Source organism: Lepidochelys kempii, chromosome 1, assembly GCF_965140285.1.
Source record: "Lepidochelys kempii isolate rLepKem1 chromosome 1, rLepKem1.hap1, whole genome shotgun sequence".
NCBI lineage: Eukaryota > Metazoa > Chordata > Testudines > Cheloniidae > Lepidochelys > Lepidochelys kempii.
This window is the reverse complement of record NC_136380.1, coordinates 280,318,498-280,338,447: the sequence shown is the minus strand read 5'-3', so window position 1 is coordinate 280,338,447 and position 19,950 is coordinate 280,318,498. Positions and strand designations below refer to the sequence as shown.

Genomic DNA, 19,950 nt, shown 5'->3' with positions numbered 1-19,950 from the left:
ACAGCCCTGATGGAACATCAGCTTCAGAAAGCAAGAGTAAAACATACTAACCAACTGCAAGCACTTCCCAAATAAATACTAGCTGCAACATATTGAGGGATAGAGCAACTGTCAAATTAGGAGCAACATGCTGTGCACAGATCTTGTCTATGTTCAGATGCCTACTGCCATCTCCACATGGGCAGAATTAAGGTTGTGCAGGAGACAACATTACCTCTACATTTCCTGGCTGTTAAGAGTCTTAAGTTTAGCCACTTTTTTGAAAGGAGATGAGACAGTACCAGTTAACCTTATGTCTGCATTAACAAAATACTACTGAATATAAAATTAACTTATATCTACTTTACTTTAAATTGGATGCAAGCCTGGTATAAAAGGATTGAAGCATACACAGAGGTTTGCACTGCTTTAGCTAGCCGATTTTAGTTAAAACTGGTTCAACTTGTGTACTTAGACAAGGACTCAGTCATTGATTCAGGCTGTGTGCAAATTAAAGATAACTTAATTAGTTTAATTAGTTTAAAACTGTTTACAATTGGAAGGGCTAACCTTGAGGACTAAAACACTAAGTGAGAATTACGGTTCTGCAGAATCTGAATTTGCTATGCAGGTCACAAGTACATAAAGCAGCCCAGAGCCAGACCATAAGGCCCAGGTTTGACATCAGTGGCCTACATATACTTTAACAGTTTTCCCTAACACTCTGAAATTGATCCCAGCCCGTACTCAAAATGGACAATTGTGCTTTGTGTAGAGCTGCAGTTCTTAATCAGGGGTCCAGGGTCCCCTAGGGGGCCTCAACCAGGTTTCAGGGGGATGTCCAAGCAGGGCCAGCATTAGTCTTGCTGAGGCCCAGAGCGCAAAGCTGAATCACCACCGCATGGTGCTGAAGCCTGAGCAATGTAGCTTCGTGGGGTGACCTTTGGCATGGGGCCCTAGGCAATTTCCCTATTATATGCAGAAAAACAGTTGTTGTAGCACCAGGGCGGGACACAAACACACACACACACACCCCCGACACAGGACAGCTCAGAAAGAAAAAAGGTTGAGAATCTCTGGTGTGGAGGGCTCTCTTCTACCACCACGGAGCTTCCTGTTGTACTGTGGCCAGCAGGAAAAACACCTATACACAATCCAAATTCTTGGCCTCAGAGATATATATACACACACATGCTCTACATAGACATGTATGTTATCAAGTTTTTTATTTGCTTTTTATTTCTGGTGGTCTGAGGTCCACTTGTTCTTGTGTTAGTTTGTGATCAGTGGCATCTTAAACAGAAGCTCAAAAAAAGCTTCAGTCAGTTTTAATCCCCACCTAGACTAGTTCCTGAACAAATACTGATCACTGCTGGATTCCTCAAGCTTCTCTGCCTAACAGTCAGACCCTGGATGAGAAGACGTGAGCCAGAATGTGTGTTTATTTAAAGAGTCCATTTAAGGCATGGGGGTTACCATTCTAGATTAGTGTTATGGCATGGTTCTTTAACAAATATATTTAGAGAGCAACTACCTACAGAGAGTAAGTAAGCACATGTGAGCAATGAAAGCTGAGGCACATGGGAAAGGGGGAGGGGGAAAGAGTGAGTCCCTAATCCTCAGTTTAAGATCCTGATTAGTGTGTTCTAACAAAATGCAGGGTTTCTAAAAATTTTATCCTAATACTTTTAAAGATGCTCCTCACATTGCAACAGAGATCAGTAATCCTACCTCACAAGACAACTCCTGGCATTGCAATCGCCACATGGATTGGCTGCCGGAAAAGTGCTGAATAATCTATGGCTATGGTTTAAATTGCTAAACCATGAGAAATTTTAGTTGTTTAGTTACAGTTCATTTTTGTCCACACTAGCACAAAACAAGGTCAACCTAGAAAGTACAGACCAGCTGGAATTTTATAGGCAGTCAAGGAAAAAGAAGAACCTCATTATTCAAGTAAATAAAATATTTTAAAATGTAGAAGAGAAACCTATAGAAAAACAAAATCCTCACAAATAGTTCACTAGTCTTGGCCTCAACTCAGGGGAACATCCCTATATACGCTCTCCTGAAGTCATGGCCCCTGTTTGGAACAACCACGCCCCCACACCCCCGACACCTGAGACACCTGATCAAAGGCAGAAAAGTCTACAAGTGGAATTGACTATTTTGTTTTCAACATAAGTGGAAGCAAAGTTAGTGCTTTCCATTAAGCTAACTAAAAAAATGTTTTAAATATAGTTTTATGCAAGGTGTTACACATCTAAGTTTGTCGTGAATATTTAACAGAGTACCATGCAAAAAAAAAAAACTGCACAAGCTTTTGTATGTAGTAAGGTAATTTATTCTGAAGTCTTAAACTGAAGATTTGGAGTGTACAGTCAAATTTTATAACAAGTCACAGTTCTACCCTGCTGTCACACACCAAGACACTAGTGTATTCTTTATTCTATCCCAACTTTTGTTTATTCATTCATTTAGATTAAAATATATAGCTCATCTGCATATCTTAAACTACTGAAATCTGAAGACTAAGAACTGTCTACATGGCAATTTAGTGCATGTAAGCCACAGCCAAACTGCAGTGCACTAGCTGGCCGCATGGACCCTGCTACCGTACACTAAAAGTTCCATAGTGCACTTTGAAATAGGAGTATGTCAAAGTGCACTATGGAATTTTTCGTGTGTAGTAGGAGGGTCCACATGGCGAGACAGTGTATGGCAAGCTAGAGCACTGTACTTTGACACCCTGGCTTGCACGCACTAAACTGCCATGTAGACAAGCCCTAAGATTATTAGTCACAGTCCCTTGTGTGTGTATTAATGTTGTCAGAACCCTCTCCCCCATGCCAAAAATATAGCCAGAAACCAGAGAAATAATGCCATTTAGAGAGCTTGTTAGTGTCATATAAATCTTTTTTTTTTTTGCAGGTGGCAATGTTCTAAAACACAACAGGACATCTATTCTAAAAGTGACTTTGTTGTTCATTAGATAATCTTTTGGACATTAGGAAAAACTTCACAGTCAGAGTGGTTAAGCACTGGAATAAATTGCCTATGGAGATTGTGGAATCTCCATCATTGGGAATTTTTAAGAGCAGGTTGGACAAACACCTGTCAGGGGTGGTCTAGATAACACTTAGTCCTGCCTCTCAAGATCCCTTCCAGTTCTATGATTCTTATAATTCAATTTTCCACTTAAATTTTGTAAGGAGTTTTGAAAATAAAAACCAACTGATAAATTCTCCAAGTACTTATAAAAGCTAAAACCCATCACTTTGCAAAATTGGCAAGTACCAGAACTTTATACTGTTTGTTTAAAATTATACAATGCCAAGATAAAACGTGCTCAGGTGTTTGTGTGGAGAGGAAGCCAATAGAATGGAATTGTCTTCAGCCAACATGCATGAGAGCAAGTCATAAAATGCTTAATTCTCATAACTGTGTTAAGCATAAGATTGTTTAACTGCCTTTCTGCTAGCTTCTACTCTTGCCTTGTGTTGAGTAATTTTTTCCATTACTAGAGAGAGGTTTGTTTTTATTGGATGCCTTCACTCCAAGTATGTTTAGAACTTCTACGTTTTAAAGGACCATGGGTACAAGGAGATTAAAAACTGCTTTTCTTTTAATACTTTTCAATTTTTTGTTTCAGCAAAAAAAGTTATGGCCATCTGTTTATCCTATAATTAAAGTATACTACCTATTTTTTCAAAACAGGGATAAGGATCCCAACTTTAATGGTAGCTTTGTTTTCCATAAAACTATATGCAATGATAGTAACTTTACATTCCTATACACTTTAATTCAGAGGATAATAATCAATGCATTGTAGCCACAGTTCTTTAAATAGGGATCATTATCTACTGGATTTATAGGGAGGCTGTGTAGATCTTAAATAGCTTCCTTTCTACTGTGCTCTGTTACAAATAAAACTTAATTGAACAGTAAGACTTTTCACGTTTTGTTCCTTTAATGCCTTGTAGCTGAAGCCCTGAGCCACACACAGACACCCCCACCCCACCCTGGAGTTTTCATACCATACTGCGGTGCCTCAGAAAGAAAAAGGTAAGATCCATTAAAGCAGGGGTTATTGGGTTAATTCACCTTCCAGAAACAATTCACTGTTTACAGTGGTTAACAGAAAAGATGTGCTAGTTTGTTAGCATATTTCATCCATTATTTTGCTCAAAATTTTAAATAAAAAGTCTGTCAGCACAATTCTACATTTCATAGGTTCTGACAAGTTTTTTGTGCAAAGATTCAACTGATCCAACTGCCGGACAGCAGAAATGCTGGCAGATGTCACAGTGCTCCACAATTTATAGATTTTAATATTTATAAGGTTCCTATCAATTTCTGGGGGTCTGTACACAGAAGTTTAGATGACTCACATGACATGATCCCATAAGAAGTCAGCCAATTACTAGTCAGAGGAAAGTAGAAATAGTTAGGAAAATAATTGCAATTTTATGTCTCTCTCCAACTGCTGCAAGGTCCTCTTTTGGAAACTCTGCAGAATAGGAACGACATCCTCACAGGTTTGTATAGTGCCTAGCATAATCAGGGCGCCAATCATATTGGGGCATCTGGTGCTATTGTAATAGATGACAGACCTTGTGTATGATAGGATAAAGCAGAAAAATGACTGCACACCTCCCCTTTTCTTGCCTAGGGATAGAAACTCCTGCTACTCAAGTGGCTTACCTGGATATAAATTTTTGAAAGGGGAGGGAGGAGGAAGAAGGTAGGGAGCAGAGAACAAGAAAAAACATTGAAGAAAAGCAAGCAATGCCTTGTGAAAGAGGCACCTGCCCTAAAGGGATCCTAAGCTCTGATGGAACGTAAGCCCTCCAAGACATTAGACACCCACAGCTGCGAATCTCTTCAAGTGCATCAGAAAAGGGTTTCCTCCTATCTAAAAGAGCTCTGCCACAGGACAGCAGAGATAAAATGGCTTTAAGGGGTGGGACGAGGAGGAGAGAGGGGAGAAAAAAAAAGATTGAAGAAAGAAGCCTTCCTTTTTAAGCACCTGCACTCATGAGCACAATTCCTGAAAGAACTGTTCAGAGAATCCCTTAGAATTTCCACATCCAGGGAAATGCGTTACCTTCAGAAAGTTCCTACACGGAGCATGCATCTATTCTTGCAAGCTATTCTTTACATTGTTTTAAAAAATCCGTTTGAGTCCCCTTCTGAGGCACCTACTCACCCCCACAGACATGGCTGCATGTCCCCCAGTGTAGAATAAGATCTTAAACTGACTTGTGGCAACTGGAAGCAAATGCCTTTTCTGCGTAACACACTGGGCCTTAATATCAAGCGCTCATGGGACTCAGAAGCTGCCCTTTGAACACCCTGCCATAATGGACATTCTGCAGCAATTTTAATTTATCGTTTGTTTAAAAAGCCAGAATACAAGAGTTGCAAACATAACATTGATTCTTTGCAAAGAAACTGAGAGAAACTGCAAACCAAATTCTCTAATTGTAGGGATTCCCAGTCCTATACAGGCCCATTTTGAATGGGTTCCCTCCTCCTCCATTCCTACTGCTACTCTCCCTCATTTGCCCTATCCAGGAACCAATGTCTGCCACATGCTGCTTCTTGGAAAGGAAAGAATTTGAAATGACCCTGGTGGCTTGTGTCTAGCTTTGCCCAGAAAAGGGATGGGTCTCAGATAGGCAAATGAGTTACTGAAGCTGGCTAGTCTGTTCTTCCCAAATAGATTTTTAAAGATATGCCCATTCTCATATGTTTGTCAGCAACTATTAGTGAAAATTTGTCAGCGTTTAACCAACCAAACCAGCTCAGGTTCAGCCTGAAAAGATGGGGCTTGTAGCAGCTCAACGAAAAATCACAAGCTTTCGAAAACCCAGGATAGTACTGATGAACAAGAGATGCTGAGAGTGCTCTGGGCAAGATGAAAAAAGAAAGGTCCCTCTGCAGTTCACTTCTATCCTTTTATGGACAGATGGGGAGTATGAGATACAAATCCAATCAACTCTCCTTTGTAACCTGGAGAACAAAGAGGTCAGCCAGGTCCTGACAGGACAGGACGAAGGAAAACAGCGTCAGACACCTCTCTGCAGCAAAAATTGTGGCTTCCATAGCCAAAAATGCAGAATTCTGTTTAAGAAAACAAACAACCAAAAGTCCATAGTTTTTGGAGCATACAGACTTTACATCAGCCTCAACTACAACAGAACTTTATACATTCCCTGCAATCACCATAACCCTCAAATGTTTCTCAGGCAAACGCAAAAAAAACCCATAGGTTTTGCTGACACTGAGCCCTGAAGTTTTGCTTCTCCTCTGGTCCAGCAGGTGTCTGAGCAAAAGGCCCTTCACTGAGAACCAACTGCCTCTAGTCCCCAGCTGTTACTTTATGAACTCTAAGAACACACAGCTGACTCTAGCCCAGGGGTGGGCAAACTACAGCCTAGATCCAGCTGGTCAGGGCTTTGGATGCGGTCTGCAGGATTGCAAACCCCGTGGCGCTGTGGGCCCTATTCCGCTCCGAGAAGCGGCCGGCACCACATCCCTGCAGCCCCTGGGAGGGCAGGGGGCTCCACACGCTGCTTTTGCCTATGGGTACCTCACCCAAAGCTCCCATTGGCTGGGAACGGGGAACCTCAGCCAATGGGAGCTTCGGGGGAGGTACCCACAGGAGAGGGCAGTGCGCTCAGCCCTCTGGCCCCCAACTCCCCGGGGCCGCAGGGACATGGTGCCAACCACTTCCTGGAGTGGAGCAGAGCGCGGGCGGGGACAGGGCAGGCAGGGAGCCTACCCTGGCACACGCCGCTGTCACCCCAGAGCTGCTCCAGGTAAGCACCCCTCCTGCACTCCAACTCCCTGTCCTGAGCCCCCTGCTTGCATCCCAACCCTCTGCCACACCCCACACCCCTCCTGCACCCCAACCCTCTGTCCTGAGCCCCCTGCCGTACTCCGCACCCCTCCCTGCACCACTCCCTGAGCCCCCTCCCGCACCCCAACTCCCTTCCCTGAGCTCTCTTGTACACCCCGCACCCCTCCTCTGCCCCAACCCCTTGCCCTGAGCCCCTCCCTGCACACCACACTCCCTCCCCCACCCCAACCCCAGCATGCAATTTCCCCACTCAGATGTGGCCCTCAGGCCAAAAGGTTTGCCCACCCCTGCTCTAGCCTATGAAACAGACTTAATAGAAGCATCACACCTGGTGTCCCTTCAAGATCAAAGGCATAAAGATCCTGCAGTTACAGCTGAAATGATTAAATGTTTCTCTAGTGACTCCAGAAAAGTCAACTTGTCTCTTCAAACCATCCAATTCATGGGGATGACAAACTGTGTGGGAGTTCTTAACAGAGTTAATTCAGAACTGATTAGGAAAGCATGGGTCACACAGTACTTCTCAGATAGTGCAGTCATGCAGTGCTGGTGCCGGTGAAGACCTGCTGGTATGGCTAAGTATTAACATAAGAACACAAGAACGGCCATACTGGGTCAGACCAAAGGTCCATCTAGCCCAGTATCCTGTCTTCCAACAGTGGCCAATGCCAGGTGCCCCAGAGGGAATGAACACAACAGGTAATCATCAAGTGATCCATCCTGTCTCCCATGCCCAGCTTCCGGAAACAGAGGCTAGGGACACCATCCTGGCCCATACTAGCTAATAGCCACTGATGGACCTATTCCCCATGAATTTATCTAGTTCTTTTTTGAACCTTGTTATAGTCTCGGCCTTCACAACATCCTCTGGTAAAGAGTTCCACAGGTTGACTGTGCATTGTGTGAAGAAATACTTTGTTTTACTTGTTTGTTTTTTCAGTACTTAGTCTTGTATAAAACTTTGACTAAACCTGTTTGTGCTAAAAACACGCTAATGCTCAAGTGTTCATGGCTCCTAAAACTGACAACTGAATTTGGTTGTCCTGTATTCATAACTTTACTTACACAATTTTTCCACAACTTGATGCAATCAACTGTCACAACTTTCTTTGCAAGCTAGCAGATTTGAGATAGATATCTGAATTATCAGGTTTGTCGGCTAGAAGAGGAAGAAGGAACTCAAGATTGTACCATCAGCCATATTTCATTCTCTTCCTGTTCTGTACTCAACCTATGACTACAATGGCGATCAACAAAATAGCTTACTTATGAAAAGCAGGTTAGTGAGGAGGCTGATGCTGTACAACAAAACTTGTCTTGGGGGTGGTAGAGAAATCGGTCTTTGGTTCAAGTCATGTGTAAAAGCAAACAAGTAGAGATAGGTTAGCTGAGCAGGCAACTGGCAGACACTTCTGAATAGAATCTCTGAGTTCATACTCCATTTTGATGCAAGAACTTGAGTTACTGATGTGGAACAACTTTTAGCAAATAGATGAGAGAACCCACCACTTTTTTTTTTTTCCATCCATGGAATTCAATGCAGGGTGGGAGAACTTAATAAATATACTGTTCCACTGTTGGCCAATAGCTCTTCTCTATGCCTTTCCCGTGATATCCAAAACACTGTGAAAAATGCAAGAAGAGACCAATGGCTTCACCATTCTGATCCAAAGTCCTTAGGCATTTGGAACTGCAAGTTCCTATCAGTCTGAGTGATTGGAGGGGAAGAGACTTTTCTTCAAGTCAGCTGTCAAGCTTGTCTCATTCTAATACTTAACTTTAATAAAGACTTTCACCAGAATATTAAAAATGCAATGTTATTGCCTTGCAACTAACGTATAAGCGCCTATGTTAAATGTGCTGAGAGATGTCTACCACAGGGGTGGGCAAACTATGGCCCGCAGGATTAGCACTCCTGTGGTGCTGCGGGCCAGCACTGCTCCTGAAGCAGCCGACACCACATCCCTGTGGCCCCTGGGGGAGGGGGTATAGGGCTCCATGCGCTGCCCTCACCTGTGGGTACCTCCCCCCACAGCTCCCATTGGCCAGGAACGGGGAGCCTGCCCTGGTGCGTGCCGCTGCCACCCTGGAGCCGCTCCAGGTAAGAGGCACCAGGCTGCAGCCCACACTTCAACTCCCTGCCTGCATGCCAACCCCCTGGAACAACTTGCCTGCACCCCAACTCCCTGCCATGAGCCCCCTGCCGCAACGCTCCTGCACCCCAACCCCCTGCCCTGAGCCCCCGACCACACACCCCCACCCATCCTGCACCCCAACCCTCTGCACTGAGCCCCCTCGTACACTCTGCACCCCTCCCCTGCCCCAACCCTTTGCCCTGAGCCCCTTCCTGCACACTGCACCCCCCTCCCACACCCTGCACTCCTTCCCGCACCCCAATCCCCCACCCCAGCCCTACCTGCATGCAATTTCCCTACCCAGATGCGGCGCTCAGGCGAAAAAGTCGGCCCACCCCTAGTCTAGCAGGTTTTCCAGCAAAACAAGACTTGGGTATGTCTAATACAATGGTTTTCAACCTTTTTCATTTGCGGACCCTTAAAAATATTTCACATTGAGATGCAGACCCCTTTGGAAAACACAGTCTGTGGACCCCCAAGGGTCCACAGACCACCGGTTGAAAACCATAGGTCTAATGTAAACTATCAAGCAAAGGGAATATTTTTGGAAAAACTAAATTTCTAGGTCTTCATACAGCACAGAGAAGCAAAAGGTGACACCACCTTTTTTAATCTTTTGAAGGTCAGGATGTAGATTCTCCTAAAGCTGGAACATAACTGGGATATTTTCCCCAAAAGAGGAGCTAAGCCCTCTGTGGCTGTCAGGGCTGGGCCTGCCTCTTGGACCTGCAGAGGAGACAAACTTAATGACGGGCCTGGATAAATGCAGAAATACTTGGGTAATGAGTACTTCAAAAGCCAGACTAGCTTACTGATTCACTTGGGTGAAGGGGTGGCATTCCTGAAGACCACTCAGAAACTGTATCTGCAAAAAATAGGTCTGCTCTGCTTAATGGGTAGCAAGGAGCATATTCTACTAAGTCTCCAACTACAGTGACTTCCTCTTCCTGCACAGGCTTCCAGGTTCAGTTCAAACAGTTCTTCAGAAGCAAAGATGATCTGAGAGAGATCATACTCCATCTATCTAAGGCTACTTCCATGCATAAAGTCAATGGACTAGCTATAAAACTCCGTGGAATAGCCACTGCTGTTTAAGAAGTAACAGCCCATTGGGATGGAAGCTGAAAGTGCCTGCTGCTGTGTCCTTTCTCCCTCCACCCCACTTCCCCTTTCCTTGAAAAGGTTCCAGCTCCTCTGGTATACAGTGAAAGGAGTTGAGCACTCTTTACAGAGTTAGAAGTGAAAGATCACAGATTTAGCTCTTCGACCCAGCATCTGTGGATACTGGTTGATGAGCAGTATGAGGAAGTAAAAAAGCTACTGACACTTTGTTGCAAGTCATTTGTACTGTATGGAGGACACCAATGTCCTCTTCTCATCCTTTGTCTTGAATACTGCTCTATCCAGGAGCTCTTGGAACAATCTACAGTCTCCCACAATGTGGCTCACGTCATGAAAAACATGTTCAAGCTGAACAACCTGATGGTAAGTGCCCCTTGCAATAGCATTACTTGTCAAGGCACAAAAGAAACCAGAGACAAAGACAGCTAAGAAAAACTTGTGAAGCATGACTTGGGGTCCTCAGTTTTGATTAGACCACCTCAGATTATATGCCCAAAGAGAACAGCAAAGGAAAAAGTAGGCAGAGGACTCTTAAGTCTTCAATTGTGTCAATTTCAGCACATTGCAATACATTTCACTCACTAACTGGTGGGTAATTCAGGCAGGACCTTGTCTTATGAATGAGTGAATTAGTTACCAAACTGGTGATTGTGACATCTATTTTAGGCAGCAAATTAAATTTTTAGCACGGGGCCTAAGTGAACTGACAGAGCAATTCTGAAAGCCTTTTGATCTTGTTTGCCTTCCCATTTTTACTATTGTTTCCCCCACACCCACACACACACTCCGAAGACCTGGGAGATGCACATCTTTCTCTGATCCTATTTATTCTCAGTTTACTCCTTTCCAATGGGCTAAGCATATAATTATTACCTTACTCTGACATATGTAAGCTAGAAGAAAACAGCTTACCCCTCACTCAGTATCATCTTCTAAGCTGGCTTTGGCTTTGTTTATTGGAGGATTGAAATATCATGTAAAAACTTGCTATAGATGGTTACAATTTCTTCCCTGAGACTATTGCTTTTTGTGATTTAAAGAAGTAGACAGCACAATATTCAGTTCAACTACTTTCAAACAATGTTTTGTAACACTGGACCCAAGTTTAAGTTCTGTCATCTGAATCACAGGTCATTGGCACCTTTAGTCAATAGGTTCAAGAACAATTTTAGGTTCAATGTCTTTAGAAACCAGCTCCTAATAGTCTGTGACCAATAAACCTGAATGACTCCAATACCAAACCAGATGAGAACACAGTTCAATTGGGATCTCCAGAGTTCAGCAAGGATGAACTGTATTCCACAATTATACTAAATTTTAAAAAATTAACATTTGCTTGGCTTTACAAGAACAGATTCTTCTATTCTTCACACTCAATCACCTGTCTAAAGTAGGAAGTTGAAGAAGTGGAAGTTCTGAAGGCATAATTTATGCCTTCACATTTTAAGTTCTCTGCTAGGAACTAAAGAGCCATGAAAAGCTAGCAGCTGTCAAAATTTTCTTGAGACACAAGGTAGGTGATGTAATATATTTTAGTTTATCAATTTCTGATGGTGAAAGCAGCTTTTGAGCTACACAGAGCTCTTTTTCAGGTTCAGGAAAGGTACTCAGTGTCACAGCTAAATACAAGGTGGAAGGTTTAGCATAAGCAGTTAACAAATTCTAAGAGACCATTCAAGGTGAAGTAGCCCATTAATACCTCCGCAGCTCCAAGAGTCAGGCCAAAAGAGAGGATTAGTGGGTTACAGACTGTTGTAATAAGCCATGAATCCAGTGTCTTTATTAAGATCATGATTTTTAGCATATAGCAAAGTTATGATTTAAAATCCCAGGCTTACCTTTGGAAGGTGTTGTTCAGATTTCCTTTGAGGACAAGGACTGAGAGGTCAGATATGGAGTGATCATTTTGTGATAAGTGTTTGCTCACAGGTAGTATTGCGTTTTTGTCTTATTTTTCTGTGAGAGTTCATCTGAACACAGTGATTGTCTGGTTTCACCCACATAGTTATTGGGGCATTTGGTGCACTGTAGGAGATACAACCCATATTGTGACAGGCATATGTAGGAGCCATGGATCTAGGAAGGTGTGTTGGGGAGCACTGATCATCGTAGCACTGTAGATAGGTCTGCAGAATGTGTGTCTGTTGTTATGGCAGAGTCTTGTGCCATTTGGAGTTGGTGTGCCCTGGTCTGTGGAGAACTTGCATCTGATAAGTCTAGCAAGGCTGGGGGGAAGGGGGGAGGAACGGGCGAGGAGGGGGGTTGCATGAAGGTGAGAAGAAGGGGTTCAGGAAAGATCTCTTTCAGAATGTGGTCCCCATCGAGTATGGCTTGTAATTGTTTCATGATACCCCCATATGGGTTCCAGTGTGGGGTGGCAGATTTTCTTGAGTCATTGGCTGAATGGAGGCATAAACAAAGCACAAAAAAAAAAAATACTGAATTTCTACAGTAGTTAAGAGAGAGATCTCTCTTTAGTAGTTAGAAGTATAGCATGGTTCACTGGTTATGGTGCTTTACTAGACTCACAAGGTCTAGGTTCTCCTACCAGCTTTGCCACTGACCTGTGGTGTCTCCTTAGTAAAGTCATTTCATTTCTATGTGCCTCTTTCCTTCCTCCACCCCCTACTACTTGTCTCTTGTCTATTTATAGTGTAGTGCTTCAAGGTAGGGACAGTCTCTTGCTATGTGTGTACATTGTACAATGGGGCCTTAATTTTCTACTGTAATACAAACAAGTCACAACAGTTATAAACACACACTGATTTAAAGCTATACTTTCTACTTGGATGTGGGGCTTCCACCAGGTTTACTAGGAACCAAGTGGATATACCCAACAGCAGAATTCAAGCCTCATGTTTATTCCTGACATTACATAAAGTATAAAAAAAACCTCAGCTTAAATTTGGCTCAAACAAAGTATTAATTTTGTAAGAGTTAAGATTTTAACATCAGCTACCAAAATTTACATACATTTTAAAATTGAAATACAATATTTTGAACAAGTTCTTCTGGGGGCTGAGGAGTCCACACCATTAGTTCCTACAGAATTTAATTTCCCATCCACGCTCATGCCCAATTTACTTATGTTGAAAATGTTAGGCTGTGCAACACATTCTGCAGAAGTGCTTTTGGTGGCTTATTTAGGAAAGTCTTTGAAATCCTTAGCATGGCTACAACAAAAACAACTCCAGACAACTAGATAACATCTTGTTCTGAAGACAAAGTTTCTGCAGAACTGAACCTTAATCAGGATGTCCCCCAGAATCTTCCTTTTGCCTTAGCCACCACATTTTTGATGAGTACTAGGTATTTCCTAAGATTTTCAAGCCCTGAAATGACAAGTCACCTGTTCTTAAGAAAGGTGCCCCCATTCTTCATAGCAGCAATTCAATTTTTAAAACACTTCAGTTATTGTACCTTATGACTCCGGTATTTTGTATTAACAGTCATTTAAATGTACAGCAAAGCTTTTTTCACTTCTGAAATTGAGATTTAACTGATGTTCCTCAGCTGCCATTCTATGCCCCCCTCCAAAACAGTATCCCTAACTGTGGTTTTTCTCATCCCAGAGAATCTGCTCATATAGTAACTTGCTCATATGTGGCTGCACCTTTCTGCTGCAAGACAGAGGACAGCTCCAGACAGAAAATCAAAAGTGACTTTTAGTCACCCATAGGGATCTTATCCAGTCAGTCCAAAGAGCCACAATATTGTCCCATTAAAGGGCAGATCTTGATCCACAATCTGCCCTGCTTACAGTTCAGTAAGGAAAATGAGGACATAAAATTCTACATGCACCTAGGTATTATATCAGTACTGCTACCATTCCTGCCCTGCTGTGAAGCAGGAAAATCTGAAGCTGGAGAATATAGCAGCCTGCTGTAAGGTTTCCATGTGACCAAATGGCTACAGCTGGATTGTATTCTCCCCTAGAAAGAAAGTCCATAATCCTGGGTAGAAAGTGGGAGGCTCTGAGAAAGCAGGGGGGGGGGGTGGGAATAACTGGCGAATGAGTAAGGCTAAGATTTTGCCATGGCTAATTTTAGTAAAAGTCATGGGCAGGTAATGGGCAATAAACAAAAACTGAAGGAAGCCGTGACCTGTCTGACTTTTGCTGCGGCAGCTCCATGGTTTCACCTGCCACCGTGGCAGCTGGGAGCTGCAGGATGACCATATCTCCCCAGCTGCTCGCCCAAGGAGCCCCTCCATCTGAGGCTGTTGCCTGTGGCTGGAACCCCGCTAGGGCCCTGCTGGCTGCCAGCTCCAGAGTCCCGCGGCCACTGGGGCTGAAGCAGAGAATGTCCCGGAGGTCTCTGGAAGTCACAGATTCCGTGACTTCCATGACCTCTGTGACATAAAAGTAGCCTTACTAATGAGTAATAAAAATATAGATCTGGATACAGGATGGATGTAGGCTGATGTATCACGATGAGGAGTGCTATCTTGATGTTCCATATTTACTCAGTGATGTAGATATCACTTTTGCATAAAGACTGTTTGGACTTGAAAACTAGCTGCCAAACCAAACCATCAACTTATCTCAAAAGACAAAATGCATTCTTGTTCTCTACATAGCACATCTCTTCATTAGCAAATCTTCAGTGATCAGAACTCTGATGGCCATTTTGTTGATGCATGGAGTAGACTACAGCTTGTCCTTCCAAACTAAACTGACTTTTTAGTACAGGTTAGTAAAGTTGTTCCAAATTGTAGATTTTTCTGAAGAAATAGAAACTTCCCAAGATTCTTGCTGGGGGTTTTTTTGGTTGTAATAGTAAAGATTTCAAAGGACTGTTCTGCTAGAAGCTATTACTGCATGCAGTCCTGACTGAAAAGTGTGCTGTGCTGCCACAAAATTGACTGCTGCAAATGATGCTTAAAATCAACATTAAGATATCATCCAGTGGATATTTGAAGGATCAGCCACACTCCCATTCAGCCAGTTGAGACCTTTTGACACTCTAATGAAAAGGCAGGAGAAGAGAATACATCTGACTTGCAGGCCAATAAGGCATCTTTTTCCCCTGAACCTCTGAAACACAAGGTGGAGGATTACTACGTTAGCACAATTTTGCCCTTTAAGGGGTCAGGAGCAAAAGTGTGCAGTAAAAGTTTAGACTCATTTAATGGGGCTTTAGAAATCAAGTCTTTGCTGAAAGTTAGAAGATGTTATTGTTTAAGTAAGGACTTCTCAAGCTATTCAAGAACAAGTCCAATTTCAGAAATCAAGAACAAGTCCAATTTCAGAAATCAAGAACAAGTCCAATTTCAGAAATCAAGAACAAGTCCAATTTCAGAAATCAAGAACAACGTTGTAGGATGTACTTCGGCCTTGCAATGTTTTACCCACCCAGAGTAATTTGAGGGGTAAGATTTAGAGTGAAACCCTGACTCCCTTAAAGTCAACAGACAAGACTTCCATTGGATTTCAGACTTCCCGGGAGCCAGGGTTTCACTGGTAGTCCATACTTCTCCTCATTTAAAAAAAAGGTGGGCAAACTGCATGTAGGATAGTATTTTAATGATTTTGTAAGACTTGTATTTAAGGATCCATTCCTGGGTTACCCTGCCATAATAATAATTTTTGTCATTATAATTACAGTTTGTGACACCTCAAGCTCAAGTGTCTGAAATTTATTCATAAACTTGGCTAATTAAAAGGGTTTTTTTTCTTTTAAAGAGGCTTTCATTTTTAACTCTTAAGGATATTACAGAAACAGTGACTTCCACACATTTATGAATTAAGGCCAAACTTCTACTGCAAATACATGAAAACCTTTCATGCAAGTGTTTTCACCATTAAGAGATAGGGAACAAGCAGAGCTAACATAACATCTACAGAAGGAGGAATAGAACCCAGATTCTCTCACGCCAAGTACTGCAGTTTAGCCACAAATCTAGACTTCACTGTTTGTAACTCACCTTATTAGAAGATAATTACAATTGCACTGCAGGAAATTATGATCTCAGTTTGATAACAGTTACCTCCCTTTCGGAAGAACAGCAGAGTAATTTAAAGATTCTCGTTAGTTTCACAGCTCTAAGATGCATGGGTAGAAGTTGTTGGAAGTTTCGCTTTTGCTGCTCAGAGTGCTGAGAAAGAATTGTATCTGTATCTTTACAGTAGGTGTGGTCTCTGGGGGGAAATAATGAAACACGTAGATCAAATTACTCATTTACTGCAAAAGAAAAAGCTATGAGTAGCAGCAGTATAGGCCTACTAGAAAAATTCTGAGCAACAGTAGTAAAGCTAGATCATGGATGGAGGGCTGGATGATGAAAGAAAGGGATAGTGAAAAGGGGAAAACCAAAGAGGAACTTGGTCACTTCTCACTGCCTCACATGCAATACCCCCTCCCCCATCACCACCACCCAGTCAAAAAAGGTAAAACTATTTCTCCTCTGCAGCTGAAGAGCTGGGGAAACCAGAGAACAAAAAGTTCTATTTGGCACCTAGGTACTACTATTCTGGAACATGTGCAGGGAAGGAGGAGGAGGAGAATTGGGAGCACCTAAGAGCGTCTTCACAGCAGGTTGACATCCATGGCTGGCCCATGCTAGCGGACTTGGGCTCACAGGGCTCCAGCTGCATGCATGTTTCATTGCTATACAGATGGCTCTGTGACCCTCTCACCTCACAGGGTCCTAGAGCCCAGGCTCCAACCTGAGCCCAGAAGCCTACACAGCAATGGAACAGCCCCGCAACCCGAGGAGCCTGAGTCAGCTGACAAATTGTGAGAGCCCAAAGCTATTGATTTCTGCAGAATTTAAGCACCTTTAGATGGGCTAGTTTTCTAGTCCCTCTACTTCTTCTAAATTAACTGAATACAAACCAATGCTGTGTTATCTTTCTGAGTCAGCAAGCAGGTCCAATGGTTCTGCTGCATCAAATGGTATTCCCCAACAGCAGCATCTTGAAATTAAGATGTCGTAAAACTAGTCATTCAGAACTCCATAGCAGAGAAATAGTCAAGAATTGTTAGTTTCACGATACTGTTACAAAAAGCTATAAGCAAAGACAATCACTAGAGTCATTCATAGAATAAGCATACTCCAAAAAAGGTTCCAAGCAGCAAAGAGACAGAAAGCTCCTTCTTTGCAACAGTTATTGGGGAAATATAATTTGAAATTTAAGAGATACTGGCAAGAGGATAATATAAAGAATTGAGAGTCCATGCAAGAGCCATTGACTACAGTACCTGCAACTTTATTTACAAGCAAGCTGGGAGTTGTCAAGGACTTGGCTTCTCAGAAAGGCACTGCTTCTGGACCCCAACTGAAGCTCCCTCTTACCTAAATTTGCCCCCCTTCCACCTCCTCCCCCCACTAGCTAGTCTAATAAGTTAAAAGTTAAGTATTTATTGCACAGTACTATACACTAATAGAAATTTGGGGAGTATTTGTAAGATTATCACCCTCCCTGCACTGCAGCCAGAGAAAGTGTTTCATTTTAAACACTTACAAGACCAAAATATTTTGAAATACCATAGCAGGGTCAAAATTAACTTTTCTGGTGAGGAGTCCAGTGTTGCAATTACCCAGCAAGCAGAGGGACATATAGGGGTTAACAGCAAGATTCATCCTGGCCTATTTTTTGTACTGCCTCCAGCTAGGAGGTACCAGTAATTAGGATTGGCCAACTGTTTAATCACACAAACCCAAACACCCCTGCCCCATCCGAGCCCATGAGGCCCCACTCCTTCTCCAAGGCCATGCCCCCGCTCACTCCATCGCTTGCTCTCCTACACCCTCACTCACTTTCACTGGACTGGGACAGGGGGTGGGGGTGAGGGAGGGGAGGCGGGCTCTGGGCTAGGATGGAGGGGTTCGGAGTGTGGGAGGGGGCTCCAGGCTGGGTCTGGGGCAGGGAGTTGTGCAGGAGGAAGTCTGGGATGTGGGCTCTGGGAGGGAGTCTGGGTGCAGCAGGGGGTTCAGGGCTGGAGTGCAGGAGGGGGCGAGGGGTTCAGGCTCCGGCCAGGCAGCGCTTACCTAGGGCGGCTCCCGGAAGCAACCAGCATGTCCAGTTCCTAGGCTCAGGGGCAGCCAGCCGACTGAGCGCTGCCCCTGCCTGCAGGCACCACCCCCACAGCTCCCACTGGCCACGGTTCCTGGCCATTTGGAGCTGCAGGGGCGGCGCGCAGAGGCCAGAGGGACGTGCCAGTCACTTCCGGGAATCCTGCAGAGTCAGAGCAGGTAGGGAGCCTGCCTTAGCCCTGCTGTGCCACTGACCAGACTTTGCCCTATTAAAATCTCCCGGATTGTCTTTAATAGTCACCGAGAGATTGAGGCTGATTCCGGGAGACTCCTGGCCAATCTGGGAAGGTTCACAACCCTAATAAAGATTCAAATATGTTCAGTTCTGGTGAGTTTTTTTAAAAAAACTGCTTTTGTCCAAAGAGGTTGTTTTTAAATCTTCAGTGCTAAATGCTAGATCTTGTTTGTGCATAAACCAGGGCTTCAGAATTGTTCACATAGTTGAGAAAGGTGCTAAAGTTTGAAATAGACTGGGGGTGAGGATGACATGGCATGCTACAAGTAGCAAAAAAGGAGCAATTATTTGCTGTTTTAATTCATATACTAAGTGAAATTAAGTATTGGAGGGTTAGTGGTAGAGAGAAAATAGTCATACAGCACCTCTTTTTTAAGACATTAATTAAATGACTCTTCCCAAACTAACAGTAGAAACTAAATAGTAATACTAGGCCTCCTACATCTTAGTCAAGTTACCAAAACACCAGTAAGAATATCTTACTGTAACTTCCTGCAGTCAAATAAAAATAAATTTCCCTTAATATGTAAGTTAGGTCTCCAGTATATAAAGTGACGTGCCGGTATCAGTATTAAACACCCCTTGTCCACACTAATAAGGGAACTGCATACAGAAACTCACTGACAGCCACAGTATTAGTGCAGCACACCCTCTCTCCTATGCTATTCTTGAGAGCCAAGAAAATAGAAAGTGTTAAACTGTTTTCCATGGAGTTGGAGACAAATTACACTCTATTCAAAGTAGCTTTAATCACTTAGGGCCCTTATAATAAAGTGCACAAAAAGTTTCACAGGTTAGACAAAGTGAGAATGTAAAATTTCTAATAATTTGCAGTTTTATATAACTTGTGTTTTTAATTCCATCTGATATTGGCTGGGGAGGCCTCTAGCCATAATTAATACAATTACAAACTTCACTCTTTACCTGGACTAAAACCCAAGAGGAGGATGGCACAAGACATGAGTCTACCACTTATCCTCAGCTGAGCTTTTTATGAAGGTTAGGCACCATCAAGTCATAAAGCACCAGTACAGAGTGATTTTTAGACCAAAGCAATTTACATTTAAAGTCAACTGTAGATTAGTAACACTCATTTGAAAATGTGTTAATGTAAACTTAAAGTTTAATTAAATGCTGAGACTTTTTAACTGACCCTTCTGGTAAGGTCTCAAATTTTACAAAAATGCTAAAGACAAGATACATAAAGTTAAGGTCTTGGTCCTGGAAACACTAACGCAGTTATGTAAAGTAGTTCATAATAATAGAATAGTATGATTTCAGTGACTATTCATGTGAGTAAAGCTAAGCATGTGCATGTTTACAACACTGTAAAGTTGTTGTTATTAAAACTTTTGTGGCATAAAAATCTCATCTCAAAACAAGACTGAAAGTTTAGACTTTCGATACATTGACAAAATTATCACAAACTTATTTTTTGTAAATACATAGGCCAAAGTTTTCAAAACAAGGATCCTAAGTCTACATTTTAAGCACCTATGGGTATGATTTTAAAAAACTACAAGACGCACATGGCCCATGAAAACTACAAACTGATGGAGAAATATAGCCTAGTCAAA

General features: G+C 42.8%; 1 protein-coding gene across 7 annotated transcripts in view; it reads right to left on the bottom strand.

Annotated features, from left to right (window-relative positions):
- The window catches only part of PPP1R12A (protein phosphatase 1 regulatory subunit 12A), a 221,737-nt gene that overhangs the window by 191,046 nt on the left and 10,741 nt on the right, over window positions 1–19,950 (bottom strand). The window contains exons 2-3 of one of the 7 annotated variants that reach the window (XM_073327676.2): window positions 16,027–16,240; window positions 11,940–12,500 (exon numbers count right to left, since the gene is read on the bottom strand). The exons of 4 other annotated variants lie outside the window; for them this stretch is intronic. The gene's annotated coding sequence lies outside the window, so the exon portion shown is untranslated. Of the gene's footprint in view, window positions 1–11,939; window positions 13,298–16,026; window positions 16,241–19,950 lie in introns of those variants that run through there. 2 more of the 7 variants (XM_073327678.2, XM_073327677.2) reach the window with 2 other exon arrangements.